The 17,431-nt window shown below is 48.4% G+C and overlaps 1 protein-coding gene across 3 annotated transcripts in view; it reads right to left on the bottom strand.

The window, feature by feature from the left end:
• Positions 1-17,431, bottom strand: part of DENND1A (DENN domain containing 1A) — a 523,912-nt gene that overhangs the window by 138,852 nt on the left and 367,629 nt on the right. The gene's annotated exons all lie outside the window — the stretch shown is intronic.

Raw genomic sequence — 17,431 nt, 5'->3', positions numbered from 1 at the left:
GCTGGACACATAGTAGGTACTCAGGGAACACCAGGATTTTCTTTTTCTATCGTTCCCCCTGACCCCAGATTTATTGAGGTATAACTGACAAGGCTGGCTATGTTTCAAGTATCCAGTACAGCGATCTGGAGTATGTGTATATTACAGATCACCACGGGCTGGAGCAATAGCACAGCAGGTAGGTTGTTTGACTTGCATGCGGCCGACCCAGCAGACCAAGGTTCGATTCCTCCACCCCTCTCGGAGAGCCCAGCAAACTACCGAGAGTATCTCTCCTGCACAGCAAAGCCTGGCAAGCTACCCGTGACATGTTCGATATGCCAAACACAGTAACAAGTGTCAGAATGGAGATGTTACTGGGCCCGCTCGAGCAAATCGATGAACACGGGAGGACAGTGACAGTGACAGTAATGAATCACCACGACGAAGCTCCCTAACATGGCCATCACTCCAGTTACGCACTTCGTGCGCACGTGTGTAGGGAACACTTCAAATCTATTCTCCCAGCAGATTTCAAACGTGCAGTATAGGAGTAAGTGCAGTCACCGGGCAGTCTGTTCGCGCCTCAGAACACAGGTTCTAATGGGGAAGCTTGGACCCTGAGACCAACCTCTTCCCCAAGGCAACATATGTTGAAGGGATAACTGTTCTATTAAAGAGATGAACAAACGCGCATGAGCCCGGCAGAGAACACCCAGCGGACAAGGCTGAGACTGGGGTCTGTCACGAGACTGGGTATCATGAGAGCCTCCCCTCCACCCCCCGCCTTTCCCTTTCCCTTTGGGAGTTAAGAGTGGGCTTCCTGCCAGATTTGCTCTCCATCTGGATGCGTCCCAGGAGGACAGGTCCCTCGGGCCAAGCCGCCCGTGAAGCCGGTGCCTCTTCTGGGACCAATCGCATGGCTGACTCACAGGGCCCAGGTGGCCTTGTTGCAGGTCCCCTAAAACTCTCCAGCCTGAGGGAATCTCGGCTTACGGGAGTATAGGAAGCAGCCGTGTGCGGGCGGCGACTCTGGGCCGCCTGGAGTCGGGGTTCCTTGAAACCAGGCCTGTCTTCCAACGCACAGAGAGCATGGGCGAGCTACGTGGTCACGTCCCATTTTAAAGCATTTTTACTTGTACCCGGGGTCACTGTTAAGCAAGGAATGGTCACTCACGCAGAGAAGAACAGCTACCGAGTATGTGCTAGACCCTAAACTCTGGGGCAGATGTGAAAGGGGAACATTTTATCCTACATCACCGAATAATTGTTACACTCTGTTTTTCAGTATCAACTTTTTTAAACATGAGTTTCGCATCACACCCTATTTACTTTTTTGTAAAAAAAAAAAAAGTCATAAAACTTGTGACGATTATGTAGTGAAGTACAGGAGTCCCTGCCCAGAGGGGTTTGAAGAGATGACAGGATAATCACAATATACAGATTCTCTTCCCCTCTCCCCCCTAACCCAGTCTCCCCTCCACCCCTGCCCATCAGCCCCTACCCACACCTGCTATCTTCTGGCAGAAAAACTGGCCCAGCTCCAGGACTAATCTCCAAGAAGACACGAGGCTGCTGAATTTCCCAGGGTAGACCATCCGGGCTGAGAACTCTGGGCCCTCTTGGATCAGGGGCGGGCAGGAGCCCCTGGGGCCTGAAGCCCAGCAGCCCGCAGCCACACCCGACAGACACCCTCTGCAGAGAAATGGCCCAGCTCCACCACTGAACCTTATCAGCCACCACGCCACCGAACAGCTCCAGCTTCTAGCTCCTGGAGCGCACACGTGCCCCTGTTGGCCTGGTAGGACCACCGCAAAGCTGATGGGAAAGAGGTGTAGAAGCCCACCAAATTCAGTGAGGAAAAACAGTGACATCGAAGACTCTACCAGCACCAAGCGGCCCCGCAGACACTCTGACAATGACTCTGAAGTCATACCACTGCTATGAGATTATAGTAACAGTGATCACAAGCATTCCATTTGCCTCTGTGTTGAAACAAACAATATAGAGAAAATTTGTTTGTGCCTGCAAGGGGGCAGGGTGGGGGTGCTGGGTGGGAAAATGGGGACAGTGGGGGCGGAAAGGCCACACTGGTGGTGGGACTGGTGCTGGGACAGAGTGTCTAAAACAACTTTTAGGCATTTAAAAAAATTTAAAAGAGTAATTGAAATATAATATTATGATAGCACAGTGGGTAGGAAGTTTGCCTTGCACGTGGCCGACCCGGGTTCAATTCCTCCGTCCCTCTCAGAGAGCCCAGCAAGCTACTGAGAGTATCTCACCCGCACAGCAAAGCCCGGAAAGCTCCCCGTGACATATTCGATATGCCAAAAGTAGTAACAACAAGTCTTACAATTTGTTGTGAGATGTTACTGGTGCCCGCTCAAGCAAATCGATGAACAACGGGAGTACAGTGACAGTGACAATCATAATATAACAATAGAACACATGGAATAATCTCAATATAACACAACTAGTACTGTTAACAGAAGCTTGTGCCATTTGCTTTGAGGATGCAAAGAACACAGCAATCAGCCACTAAGGGAGGGCCGGGGAAGAGTCAATCTTGGAGCAGAGAAGTGAGTTACAGAGAGGTCGGGGCGGCAGGGAGGAAGCCATCATCACACAGAGAATCGGTTTTCACAGCCTGGGTGAGAAGTACAGGGCCCAGATGACACAAAGGGGAATGCACAAGCAAACAAGGTCGAGTTAGACAGCAGGTGTCGTCTTTTGGTGGAACTGATACAAGTGAAGATGGATGTAACTTTTTCTTTCTTGGTGGAGGAAGGACAGGTGTTTAAAGGTGTCTATCAAAAGCCATAAACTTTTATAGACATAAGACTCATCAATTTTATTTCAATGAGTGTATGAAATTAGGTAAAATGATGTTGGAATTTAGGTACAAATACGTCCATCATGCTGTTTGAAGTAATGCAAAGCTTGAAATGATCAGGAAGGACTGGTCAAATATATCATGGCCTATTTATGAATTGTAGGATGGTAGTTCATATATGAGAACATATAGCTTTCAATGATCAAAATGGTTAAATGCAATATGCCAATGATTTTCCATTTTACACTGTTACTGTGATGCACACCGGATCTTAGCCAAAAGGCTGGAGCGATAGCACAGCAGGTAGGGCATTTTCCTTGCAAGCGACCGACCCAGGTTTGATTCCTTCATCCCTCTCTGAGAGCCCGGCAAGCTACTGAGAGTATCCCACTCGCACGGCAGAGCCTGTCAAGCTCCCCGTGGCGTATTCGATATGCCCAAAACAGTGACAACAAGTCTCACAATGGAGACGTTACTGGTGTCCACTCGAGCAAATCGATGAACAATGGGAAGACAGTGCTAGAGAGAGTGCTACTGTGATAGAGAGTGATGACACCATACCGCTTTGCCAAACAGGCGCATGGTATCTACAGGTTTAAAGTCCAAGTTCCATGAATTGGGTTTCACGCACAGGAGCGATGAACTCGGATCTGTTTCATTCGTGCCACTAAAAACTACTCTCGACCCACCACACTGATTTTATGGTTTCACAAATGGGACTGGTGTTGGACTTGCACCTGAAGAGAGCCCACTTCAGCTCTGGTCTTTAGAGACTGCTGCTTCTCCAGATACTTGTACAATGCGAGGAAGCCAGTGTTGAAACAACGAGTGAGGACACAAATGAGATTTCCCAGGTCTGTTCGGCCCAGACTACTCGTCCACTCACGTTCCCCTGATTGCTGTGCTGAGCCAGGCATGGGATCATAACCACCTGCAGTGAAGCTGCTCAGGAGGGAGAGAATTATGCACGCTCGGGTCGAGAAGACGGTGGGAAAGAGGTCGGGGGAAGATGCTTGAGCAACCCAGCAGAGGGTGTGCCAAGGAGTGCTCTGGGGACCAAGTAGGTGTTTCTTCGGCAGAGGACAGAGAGTCTGAATGCTCTTTGTGTTCGTGGAGCGAGCAGATGCCACTGGGCCACACTAGCATGCAACAGGGATGAATGGAGTCGTTACTGGTGCCTGCTCGAGCAAATCGATGAGCAATGGGATGACAAGTGATACAAGAAGACAGAGAAGGGGAAGCATAAGCAGGCAAGTTGAGAGGTGAGACCGAGCAGGATGGATAAGGGGGTCTGGGATGAGCGCCGAGAAGCAGCTGCAGAAAGGTGTCTGGGGAACTCCGCCTTCTCCCCTTCCCCACACAGATGAACAGAGCCCTCCATGGTTCCTGCACACTGACTCCTTTCCCGGGCTTACAAACCTCTGGACACCTGCTCAAGCATCCCACCAAGGGAAAACAAGATAATTTCTGTGGTCATGACATGGTCATGACATGGGTGATACCCAAGAAGGCGAAAAAGGAGAGTGACTATTCTCCCGAAGGCAAAGATCACAGAGACCAAGGCCATTTCTGATGGGAGGCGGAAGGATGAGCATCAAACCTGGAAACAGGAAAACTGCTGACTTATATCTCCACTGTCCGGAATATGCCACTGTTGGCAATCTGGAAGTTTCTTTAAGCATCTTTCCTGTCTAGGTATTTGGCTATTATTCTTCATGATGCTGGAGCGATAGCACAGCGGTAGGGCGTTCGCCTTACAAGCGGCCAACATGGCCGACCCGAGTTCGATTCCTCCGCCCCTCTCGGAGAGCCCGGCAAGCTACTGAGAGTATTTGATATGCCAAACACAGTAACAACAGAGTCTCCAATGGAGACGTTACTGGGCCCGCTCGAGCAAATCGACGATCAACGGGAGGGCCTTTACCTTTACCTTTCTTCATGATGGTTGCAGGCAGGTATCATGCAATATCCCTCCTAGTTGCATCCTTAGCATTTCCTATGTGTTTCCCATTCTTCATACCCATCAGTCTGAGCGTCTGAGCGGAAGGGTGGCTTGAGTTAGTCTCCTGAATTTTGGATGGGGAGGTTGCTTCTAACTTCTGTTAAAGTAAACAGTGCTATGTGGTTGGCCGCCTGTCTCCAGTTAGAAGTATTTGCTTGAGGGGATAAAAAAAACCCTACCTCAAAAGAAGAATGACTGGATGAAGTGGCAATACATACTTTAATACCTTATTACCATAAAGGAATATGGTAATAGAATAGGAAATCGTCAGTACTGAATGATAATTCCTTAATCATCATCACAAAGTCTGAATGTGGGTTTGATCACTGGCACCACGTGGGCCCCTGAGCACCTCCAGGAGTGGTGAGAAATTGCTCAAACAACCCCCCAAACAAAAGAGGCATCAACCAAGTTAGAATGAAATGGAAGAGCAGAGGAAGTAACTGGGGCAAGGCTCCTGCAAACATGGATAAAAGACAAACACACACAAACCCCTGGCCTGGGAGAGAGCCCTGAGGGTGGGGGAAACTGTGTGCACAAGACTCACATTCAGTCCCTTTGCACTGCATGGGGCCCCCAGCCTGGGGGTGGGGTCACTGCTGGTTCCCAGCATCTTTGCATCAAAGCAGCAGTTACTTAGCCGGGTCCTAGCACTGAATGGTTGGGGCCACTGGCTGAGTACGGCTGAGAGTGGCCACCAAGCATTGCCTGGGAGACCACCCTTTCTTCCCCCACCCCCAAGCACCAAAACAAAACAAAAACAAACACTGTCCTCCTGTTGTTCATCGATTTGCTCGAGCAGGCCCAGTAACATCTCCATTTTGAGACTTGTTGTTACTGTGTTTGGCATATTGAATACGTCAGGCTTTGCCACGAGGGTGAGATACTCTCGGTAGCTTGCTGGGCTCTCCGAGAGGGGCGGAGGAATCGAACCCAGCTCGGCCGGGCTGGCTGCGTGCAAGGCAAACACCCTACCACTGTGCTATCGCTCCAGCCCAAAACACCAAAACAAGCCTGCAAATTCCAGGCTGGGAATATGAAGCAGGAGCCTGGCTGAGCCCCGAGGGGTCTGGTGCCCCAGGGAAAAAGTGTGACGTGTCCACAGAGCAGAAGCCTGCAGGAGCTCTCCTCTCCCCCCACTTCCTCCAGCTTTCTCCAAATCGACAAATGACTCATTAGCCAAACAGCTTACACGTCATGCTGGTGAGGGCAGGAGACGCGTTTTTTAAACTTTGGGAGAGGACCAGGTGAAGAGTGCTTGGGTAAATCGTTTCAGAAGGCAAAACACTGTGCTACTCGCTTCCCAGCGGCCTTTGTGGGCTCCAGATAAAGAAGTCTGCACACAGGCCCGAGATCAATAAAAGATGGACTATTCTTGCCATATGCCTTCTACAAACCTACAGCCAGGGAACAATAGGATATTGTTTGTGAAAAGGCATTTGCAAGTTTCGTGGAATCCAGCAAAGAAAGTACTAGGGTATTAACCTTGATAACCTCCCCTTTTGCTTTTATTATTATTTTTTTTTAAAGGCAGAAAAAAGCAAACTGGAATAAGGTTCCTAAGTTTCCGAGTCAATTATCTGGGTAGCTGGTAGAAAGCTACCTTCCCTCCAAAGTTACTCCTTTCCTCATAAATCATGGGAGCATGAGCAGAGCGCTTCTGAAAGCTAGTCAATATTAGAATCTCCTTTGAAAATCAGTTCCCAAGGTTTCTTTTTTAGAAACGTTAACTTCATTAAGTCTTCCCTGATAACTAAGAGAATGCATACATTTGAACAAGGACAGTTTGGCGACTTTTCACAAACGAATGTCTGCAATAACCACCACAATCAAGAGACAGCATATTTTTTTTGGTGGGGGGGAACCCTTTGTAGTGAGTTTCTGCCTTCTCCAATCCAGCCCACGGCATCCACTGAACTCCTTTCATCTGCTACGGACCAGCTTGCTTTCTTCTAGAATTTTATATAAGTGAGTTCAGAAGGTAGAGTCTCTCGTGTCTGACTTCCTGGCTCAGTGTAATATATTTAAGATTCATCCATATTGTTTGGTATATCACAAATATTTTACAATGGAATACTGACTCGGGAACGGAAAAATAAGGGATAATGTATATGACAGCCCCCTGCCCCCACCACACACACACACCACCATTTCCCAGCTAATGGACATTGAGACCGTCACCAGACATTGTTTCTTAGAATAAAGGTGCTGTAAACATTTATGTACAAACCTGCTTTGGGATGTCTATTTTCATTTCTCTTGGATAAATACCCAGCAGTGGCCGACTGGGATTTCATGGTGGGTATAATTACATGGGGAGCTGTCAATCTATTTTCCAAGGCGGGGGTACAGTGAGTTCTGGGTAAGATGTCCTACCTCTTTGTTCACATTTGGCAATGTCAGGGGTTTTTTTTGGGGGGGGGGACCCTAAAGTCACATTTGCTCAGGTCTGATTTACACAGTTTAATTTTGTTCATGAAGAATTCTCAAGGTGGCACAGAGCACGTGACGTGTACCATCACCACAGCCAAGACACAACTTGGGATCAGGGCATAGTACAGCAAGAAGAGCACTTGCCTGGCACACAGTAGACTCAGGTTTGATTCCTGGCATCCCATTACGGTCCCTTGAGCCCTGCCAGGAGTGATTCCTGAGCATAGAACCAGGAGTAACCCCTGAGCATCGCTGGGTGTGGACCCCAAACCAAACCAAAGCAGAGACAGTCAATCCACCATCCCCTCCCAGTGCGAAGCCCTTCACGGCTGACTGTTCCTCCCCACCCAACTCCCGACTGACCGTGTGTACTGACTTCGTGCGCTAGCTTTGCCTGTCTGGGAGCACTGAATAAACGGACTCCATGCTCTAGTTTCATCCATGTTGTAGCAAAAATGCATGATTTCATCTTTTTTGCTTATACCTGATTAGTAGTTTAATGTGTTTGACGCCAAGATCTCCCAAAGATTTCTTAAGCTTTTCTTCTGTCTATAGGTCTATAATTTATTTTCAACTAATACTTGCATCAGGCATAACAACCATTTCTTTCCCATATGACCATCCAGTTATTCTAGTAGCTTTCATAGAAGGGGGAAAAAATCCCTAATTATTTTGGAATATTTGTTCAAACTCAACAAAGGGCTAGAGAGATGGTACAGTGGGTAAAACACTTCCCTTGCATCAGTTGACTTGAGCCTAATTCCCAGCACTGCATTTAATAGCCCCACCAGTGACCCTGAGTGCAGAGCCAGGAGAAAGTCCTGAGCACAGCTGGGTGTGACCCCCAAACCAATCAAATACCAACTGGCCATTTATGTCGGGGTCTAATTTTAAGCTACTCTATTCTACTGAAATGTGTGTCTATGGATATTGTTGATCTACATTTCCTGTAACATGATAGTAAAGAAGGGAATAAAAGTCCTACAATTATGTTCTTTTTCAACATTGTTTTGGCTATTCTAGATCTTTCGCATATTCATATATATTTTAGAATCAGTGCACCAATTTTTTAAAGCCATCTGGAATTTGGGTTGGGATTAAGTTGAATCTATAGATCAATTTAGGGGAAATTAACATCTTAAAAATATTGAGTCTTCCAATCCAAAACATGGAATATCTTTCCATTTGCTTAGGTCTTTAAAATTGTTTTCTCTGAATTCTCTGTTTCGTAAGTTTTAGCATCAAACCCTGCACATATTTTGTTAAATTTATTCTGAAGTAGTTTGTGTTTTGTGTGTGCTATTTTAAATGGTACTTTCAAAAATTTCATTTTCAATTGCTCATTTCTAGTGTACAGAGATATATTTGAGTTTTGTGTACTGACTTACTACTGAATAAAGGCAAGTTTTCATCATTCTTTCTTACTTTTTTTTTGTGGGGGGGGAGGCTTGGGCCATACCTGGCAGTGCTCAGAGCTAAGTCCTGGTGGCCCTGAGGACCCCAAAGGGGTGCTGGAGACCTAACCTGGTTGGCAGTGTGCTCCCTCTCTGCCTCAACTAAATTCAGGTTTCATTTATGAAAATGTTCTATTTTTCTTCTTGAATCACTTTGCAATTGTGGAATTCAAGGAATTTCTTCCTTTAATTTGTTAAAATTACAAGCGCAAAGTTGTTTATAAAACTTGCCCATTTCCCTCTTTTAAAATTATGATTCTTGGGGTGGGGAACCACACCCGGTGGGACTTGGGGGACCATATGTGGTGCTGGGACTCAACCATTATTGAGTTGCAAAGCAAATGTCTGAACTTCTGGACTATCTCTTCGCCCCCCCCCCCCATACCACCTTTTTTTTTATTGGACTATTTTTAAGTTTACAGACAAGTTGCCAAGATAGTACAGAGAATGCCTATTTGCTCCTCATCCAAGTTCAGTTTCTCCTAATAATATCTTTTTCTTTTTTAAAAGGAGGCCACACCTGACAGTGCTCAGGGATCAGTCTTGGTAGTATCAGGGAAAACAGGGGTTGCCGGGGATAGAATCCCGGGTGAGCCATGTGCAAGGTGATCACCCTCCCTGCCATACTATCTCTCTGGCCCTGATCTCCTCTCCTAACGCTATCTTTTTTTGTTTTGCTTTTTGGGTCACACCTGGCGATGTACAGGTGTTACTCCTGGCTCATGCTCTCAGGAATTACTCCTGGCGGTGCTGGGGGAGTGTATGTGATGCTGGGAATTGAACCCAGGTCGGCCACGTGCAAGGCAAACGCCCTACCCGCTGTGCTATCGCTCCAGCCCCTCCTAATGCTATCTGACATTCCACAAACACCTCACCCTGGTCAACACGAAGATACGTCGAGCCATGGCATGTTAGTCCTCCCGTCCATGTGAGCTCACATCTTTACCCTTCTGCATCCCTTCCTCTTCCCAAGTCCCACACCTGTGACTGGGCTTACGTGCAGTTCCTGCGTCTCCTTCACTCTCCACTCCCCACCCCGGGCCGCTGCCTACATCTTTCCTGTGTTCTTTGAGCCTGGCAGCTATGAGAGGCCCTGGCAGGCATCTCAGAGTCTGTCTCTGACTTGGGGTTTAGCGGAGGTTTCTGTCATGCTCTAAGGGGTTTTCTGGGAAAGCAGAGCACAGGGGTGACGGTCTTCCTCCTCGCCTCCAGTGGGGCAGACATGACGGTCATGCGGCACCACTGTGACGTGACCCAAGACTACTGGGTGAAGGTGACGGCCACCGTTTATCCACGGAGGTCCCTCCCCCACCTCAGTTTTCAGCAGTGACTCGTTAGATGCACAAGTCTCAAGGGCATGAGCTGGGGACACTAGGCTCCTGGAGAGCGGGCATCTGCAAAGAGATGGATGTAGGTAGCTATTTTATAAATGTCTTCAAAGGTTTTATTTTATGTTTTTGTTTTTGGGCCACACCTGGAAATGCTCACAGGTTACTCCTGGCTCTGCACTCAGGAATTACTCCTGGTGGTGCTCAGGGGACCCTATGAGATGCTGGGATTGAACAAGGCAAATGCCCTATCTGCTGTACTATTGTTCTGGCCCCTGTGTTCTCGGTATTTTGGTGACATCTGGCAGTGCTCAGGACTTACTCCTGTCTCTGTGCTCAGAAATCACTCCTGGAGGTGCTCTGGGGGTTGATCTGCATGTGGGGGATGGAATCTAAGTGCCTTACCTGCTGTACTCTAGTCCCTATGGTATGCATCTAGAACAAATATTGGTCTCTTCTCCTCCACCAAATCCTTTGATTTGAGTTAGCATGGTAGAACTTTTTCATTCATTTATTTTCATCCAATGGACTCCCCAAATCCCAAGACAGCATATAATGAGGTCTTGCTTTTCCAAAAATAGGTGTGCTTCCACAATTTTCTTAAATTGGAATATGTAGACCCTGGCAATTTAAAATGTAATAACTAACAGAGTTCGGTAAACCCATTCTCTTGCTAACTCTACTTGTTTCATTTGTATCTGGTTCCTTAATCCCGCTCTCACTCACACTCCCCTCCCCCAAATCTTGGGGGTTTTCATTACTGGTTTAGTAGCTAGCTATACATCTCTTACTTCTCCCTTTGCAGTTCCTTTAAGGTATGCCATACACACCTCTAGTGTAATAGTCTACCTTCAAATACTATCACACCAGTTCACACATAGTTGGAAGAAATTCCATTGCCTCGCTCTGATGCATCTTTCCTGCATTTCACATCTAGGTATATCAAACAATAAACTTATTGGGGACAGTTTCATGTTAAATCCTCAAATGCTTTAAATAGATGCTCAAGAGCGGGGAAAAAAAAGTCTCTTATATTTACTCCCGGGCTGGAGCGATAGCACAGCGGGTAGGGCGTTTACCTTGCAAGCGGCCAACATGGCCGACCCGAGTTCGATTCCTCCGCCCCTCTCGGAGAGCCCGGCAAGCTACCGAGAGTATTCGATTTGCCAAACACAGTAACAACAAAGTCTCCAATGGAGACGTTACTGGGCCCACTCGAGCAAATTGACGATCAATGGGAGGGCCTTTATATTTACTCCCAGATTTATTACTTCTCTGTTCTTCACTTCCTTGCTGCCCTGGTTTCTCTATGGTGTCATTTCTCTTCAGTCTGAAGGACTTCCTTTACTATTTCTTGCACTGTAGGTCTTCTGTCAACACTTTCTCTCACTTGTTTGTCTATAAAGTCTTAATTTTTGCCTTTTAGCTTTGAAGGATACTTAATTGGCTCTAGAGTTCTAGTTGGCCAAAATGTTGCCTGGTGACTTGAATAATGCCATTCCAATATCTTCTGGCTTCCATAGCTCCTTCAGAAAGTCTTCTGCTGTTTCATTTCAAAGATGCACCATTTGCCTACAATTCTTATATCTTCTTTCTAAATCACCAGCCTTGAGTAATTGTCCTGAGGTGACTTGGTGTGATTTCCTATGTGCCTGTGCTGCCTGAGGATCATGAAGCTATCTGGAACTCAGAGGTTATAACTTTCATCCAAATTGATAGATGATAATTTCATGGAAAGGTAGGCCTTCCACCGTTTCGCCTCCCAGGACTTCCATTATCTCATTTGGCTGCCCCTCGAATTCGTGTCCTGAGTCCATAGGCTCAGTTACCTTTGGGGAGTCTTCTTCCTGCCTACGCGCTTCACTGGGGATGTCTTCTGTTGCTGTGTTTCCAAAGTTCACTAATCTCTGATGTGCTGGTGTCTCAATCCATCTGAAGGTCATCAATGCTTTTTTCATTCCAGGTACTTTATTCCCCCACCCCTAGACGTTACCTTTCACATATCCACAGATGTCCACAGCTTCCACTTCTCTCCTCCTGCAGTTCAGGTCTTCTTCAAATTCATGTCCATTTTAATAATCTCTCTAGAAGCTATTGGAAGGTACTTATCTTCTATTCTTCACACTGGCCATTTCCGAGTTTGTTGCTATAAGGTAAAGGTAAAGGTAAAGGCCCTCCCGTTGATCGTCGATTTGCTCGAGCGGGCCCAGTAACGTCTCCATTGGAGACTTTGTTGTTACTGTGTTTGGCATATCGAATACTCTCGGTAGCTTGCCGGCCTCTCCGAGAGGGGCCGAGGAATCGAACTCGGGTCGGCCATGTTGGCCGCTTGTAAGGCGAACGCCCTACCGCTGTGCTATAGATTTTATCCCCTGAGTTATGAGTTACTGTCTCCTGATTCTCAACAAATTGTTCAGAGTTGGATTTTGTTGTCCTCTTCTAAAGAGGGTTGAAGTTTATTTAAAGGAGCAGTAAACTGTATATCAGGTTGATGATGGTAATCTTTTTTTTAAAAAAGTAAAAAAAATAACTTTTAAATTAAATTTAACACAAGTATCATTTATATACAACTTAATTGTTAGGGTTTTTTCTTGCTTGTTTTTTGGATTTTGGGGTCATATCCAGAGGTGTTCCGTGATGACTCCTTATGCTACTTGTGGGACCATATCCAGTGCTGGGGATCCAACTGGCATTAGTCATATACAAGGCAAGCCCTTAGCTCCTGTACTATCTCTCTGGCACCTATTCATGCTTATAATACTGCCACCCAGATAAAAACCTACAGGATGGGGCTGGAGCAATAGCACAGCGTGTTGGACATTTGCCCTGCACATGGTTCACTTGAGTTTGATCCCTGGCATCCTAGATGGTAACCAAGAGTAAATCCTGAGTGCAGAGCCAGGAGTAATACCTGAGTATTGCCGGGTGTGACCTCAAAAGCCAAAAAAAAAAAAAAAAAAAAAAAAAAACCCCCTACGGGGCCAGAGATATTGCTCAGCAGCTCAGCTCACATGTTTTATATGCAGGAGTCCCATGTTTTATCCCCAGCTCTGCATGGTCCCCTGAGCACAGCCAGGAGTCGTGTCTGAGCAATGGTGGGTACGGTCCCCAAACCAATGCCTTTCCTATCCACTCCCTGCCAAAAATATCCAACAAATACCACCCAAACCCAACCCCCTAGTACATTACCAGCACACTGGTAGCTCTGATGTCCCATAAATCTTTCTCTCTCTCTCTCTCTCTCTCTCTCTCTCTCTCTCTCTCTCTCTCTCTCTCTCTCTTCCCCCTCACCACCTCTTTTTCTGGTGCTCAGCAGACCACGCCAGTCTGGGGGCCCAACCTGAAGCTGGGCTGCCCCAGCGCTTTAAGCCATCTCCCCAGCCCAAGGCACGTCTTTTCTGTTAAGAGTAGCACTGAAATAGTCTCTATTCCAGAACTAATTTGCACTCTTACCAAATCATGCCTCCTGGGTGTCTGACGGGTGTTTTGACTGATCTCTCAGATCAGCTCCGACGCCGTGTTCTCTCTCAAGACTCTGATCTCTGAGCCCTCAATGCAAGAAGAGCATCGTGCTTTGTTGGGGACCCCCCTTCTGGTTTCAGGGTCCAGAAGATGCCCTGAGGCAAAAAGCTACTCGCCTTTTGCTCAGGCGTTCAGTCCTGACGGCCTGCTGGTTGATCATGCGAAAACAGTCATTTTCATATTTGCCCCAAGTTCTATTTGTTAATGGAAGGAGACTAAATCCGTTTCTGATTTTCCCATCAAGACTAGAAGCAGAACAAAGGCTCCTTCCGATAAAATTTCCAGCATGGATGCCATCTCCCAAAATAACCCAATCCATATGTCCCTTTCCATCCTTCCATCTATCTATTCCGTGGCGGCGAGATCCCCGGGAAACAAAGAGGAACAGAACTTGATTCCTGCCCTCAAATAAATCACAATTAAAAGGCAGAGCCAGAACTGAGTAATAAATTATATACGGCTGCGTGATAAGGAGAATTATACAAGCAGTACAAGGGCCTGGGGGAACAGGGGAAAGATACGGCCCAATCTGCTAGAAGAGGTTGGGAAGGTTTGTTCGAGCCCATTTCTGTTTAGAGTAAGTCTTGAAAAATGAGCCAGAGATAAAGGGGTTAAGACATTTAGGGCCAGAGACATTCTCGATGCAGGGCATGAGATGACGAAACACCATTTCAGCTTGGGAGCAGGCCTGAGAGCTCCACACACCTCCTGCAGAAGGCAGGAGGGAGCCGAGGCCAAGGCAGAAAGGACAGGAGAGGCCGCCAGGAAGGAGACTGACAACTGTTTCCCAGTGTCACTGAGGACCACCTGGGGCGCTCCTAGAATGTATGTTTTACATTACATTTAAATCTCACACCAGCCTTCCCAGAAACTCCAGCTCTGAAAGCATCAGGAATGAAGCAAAGCTTAAAATCAGTGAGGGAAGGAGCCAGCATTTAAACAGGCCTGAGTCCTGGAGTAGGAAGAGGAACCTACCACGGAGCCTTAGGCAGTGAGAAGAATGGAAGAATGTTTTTCTTTTACAAGGTTTTTTTTTTTTTTTTTTTTTTTTTTTCCTTTTTGAGTCACACCCGAACAATGCACAGGGCTCACTCCTGGCTTTGCATTCAGAAATTATCCCTGCCGGTGCTCGGAGGACCATATGGGATGCTGGGAATTGAACCCGGGTCGGCTGCATGCAAGGCAAATGCCCTACCTGCTGTACTATCACTTCAGCCCCAGTTTTGGGGGTTTTGAGGTCTTCTCTTTTCTTCTTTTTTTTGGTTTACTATTATCTTTTTTTGGGGGGGAGGGGGTCACACCCAGCAATGCTCAGGGGTTCCTCCTGGCTCTGCACTCAGGAATTACTCCTGGCAGTGCTTGGGGGACCATATGGGATATCGGGTATTGAACCCAGGTCAGCTATGTTCAAGGCAAGTGCCTTACCTTGAGTGATACTATCACTCCGGCCCCCTATTATTATCATCCCCCCGCCCCCAATGATACCCTCATTGATGGAACGGTTTTAAGTCACGGGCCCAAGGTTAAACGTTTGCTTTAGGAAGGCCACTCGGAAGGGGCTGGAAGACGGCTCAGGGCGTTGGGGCGTGTGCTTTGATTTCCAGCACTGCAGACACACGAGAGTGTCCCCTAAGCAGCACTGAGCTGGGATGAAGCCCCTAAACAGTATACCCCCAAATATAAAACTTTTTAAGAAAAGGAAGCGAGCCTACTCTGGGCTGGAAGGAAAACCAGGCGGCAGAAGAGAAGCGCTGCCTTTGGTGGTGGCTAGGATGGTGAAGACGTGGATCTCAGAAACGTTTAACAGGAGCTTCATTCTTTGTAGGAGGGAGGGTTGGGGGACACACTTGGCTGTGCTTAGGGATCACTCCTGGTGGTGCTGGGGTCATTAAGTGATGCCAAAGATCAAAGCGGGTTGGTGGAGTGCAAGGACAGAGTCTTCTCACTGCACTATCTCTCACTCCCTCACCCCTATCCCCATGCAAAAGCCTCATTGGCAGCTGGGTGACTGAGAGGCCCTGTGTATCGGCTGACACATCGACAGGCTGCCAGTCGATATCTTCAGATACACACACACACACGCACGCCACGGTCTCCCCACCAAAGCCCTTGGATCCCAGGATGCGCACACAGTGCCATCAGGGCAGTTCCAGGATGTCCACGAAAATCCTGGCGTCCTCAGAACCATGGAATCTCCACAGTACAAGCTTGGAAGTTTTTTTTTTTTTTTTGGTTTCGTTTTTGGGTCCCCTGGCAGTGTTCAGGGGACCATATGGGATGCTGGGAATCAAACTCAGGTTGGCCATGTGCAAGGCAAATACCCTCCCTGCTGTGCTATCGCTCCAGCCCCAGCTTGGAAGTTTTAACAAGTCCAGAGCCCACGTGGAAGACCAGTGCTGTGGAACATTCCCCTCCTGGCCAGCAGCCAACAACAGCAGGAAGGTACTCCCTGTGCAGGCTGAAGACTCAGGACAGGGAGGGGCGCTCCCCCCCCCCCCCCCCCCGGGTGCTGCTGAAGGTTTTACTAAGAACAGACAGGGACTGAACTGTGAGCACGTGCAAAGGGCAGTGGCAGGTACAGGAATAGCACCACCCACTGTCTCATCCACTGCCCCACAAGCCTTGTCACGGGCCTTGGGCTCCTCTTCCCGGCAAGGGACACCAAGAGGAGAGGACTCTCTGGAAGCCTCTGGTTTCCTGGAGGCAGACTGGGACAAGCCACCTTTGGGAATCCCCAGGAGCCGTCCCTAAGTGGTGCCGACCCTGGGTCCCTCATTTGGGAGTCCTCCTCCTGTGGGACTACAGTGATGTGACCCCACGACATGTGCAGAATCCACATGCCCCTTTCCCCCACTGGGACATGCTCTTTTGTTTATGGTTTTTGGGCTGCAACAGGCAATGCTCAGGGCTCAGCCTGGCTCTGTGCTTTGGAATCACTCCTGGCAGTGCTTGGGGGGACCCTATGGGGTGCTGGAGATCCAACCCTGGTGGGCCGCGTGCAAGGCAAGCACCCTACCTGCTGGATGACTGCTCTGACTCCGGCACGTGCACTTGGAAAGATGAAGACGAGCTTCCGCTTTGCAGCTCGATGCCCTGGACAGCGGCTCCCGCGCCCACCCAGTCTCACTCTCCCAGGCTCTTGCAGGAAGGCCCCTAACCCTCACGCCACCTTGCCCTTGACTCTTTGTTCTGTTTTGGTTTGAGTTTTGGGCACGGATCGGGGCTTCCTCCTGGCTCTGCACTCAGGGATCACTCCTGGCAGGGCTCGGCGGGGGAACCATATGAGGTGCCAGGGATCGAACCTGGGTCAGCCGCATGGAAAGCAAATTTCCCGCCCACTGCATTATCACTTTGGGACCCTTGGCTCTTGTGTTCCGTGAGTGAGATTGCTGGGGGCTCAAGCCCAGGGCCTCACACATGCCAGACCAGGCCCGACCACTAAGCTCCAGGCCCAGCCAATGGCTTTGGTAAGCTTTGCCAGGTTGGGGGCCAGGCTGGAGACATCAGGTTCCTGAGCTCCGAAGAGCTCAACTTACGGCCAAAAGGAGAGGTTCTTTGATGCTAACTGTGTCCCCTGAGCTGACATGATTGTCTGCAAAAGCCTAGCCTTGCCAGGCACTTTGGTCCTGCCAACCTCCACCCCTACTGCTGCAGTCTCTTCCCTGTCTCTCAAGTGCCTCTCCAGTGCTCAGTGAGCAGAGTTAGGGAGGACTCTCCCTTGAGGTCCCCCAATCCTCGTCCAGCTGTGCAGATGTGATCCTGTGTGGTCACCTGCTGGTCACTCGAGCCTGTGGCCTGTCTGGGACCAGAGGAGGGAGATGGGGGGATGGTGGGGTGGGACGTTGCCTGCCAGGGGCCAGGAGAAATGGCTGAGTCAGAG

Source organism: Sorex fumeus, unplaced genomic scaffold, assembly GCF_029834395.1.
Source record: "Sorex fumeus unplaced genomic scaffold, SorFum_2.1 ptg000129l, whole genome shotgun sequence".
Classification (NCBI taxonomy): Eukaryota; Metazoa; Chordata; class Mammalia; order Eulipotyphla; family Soricidae; genus Sorex; species Sorex fumeus.
This window is presented reverse-complemented; position numbering and strand designations above follow the sequence as displayed.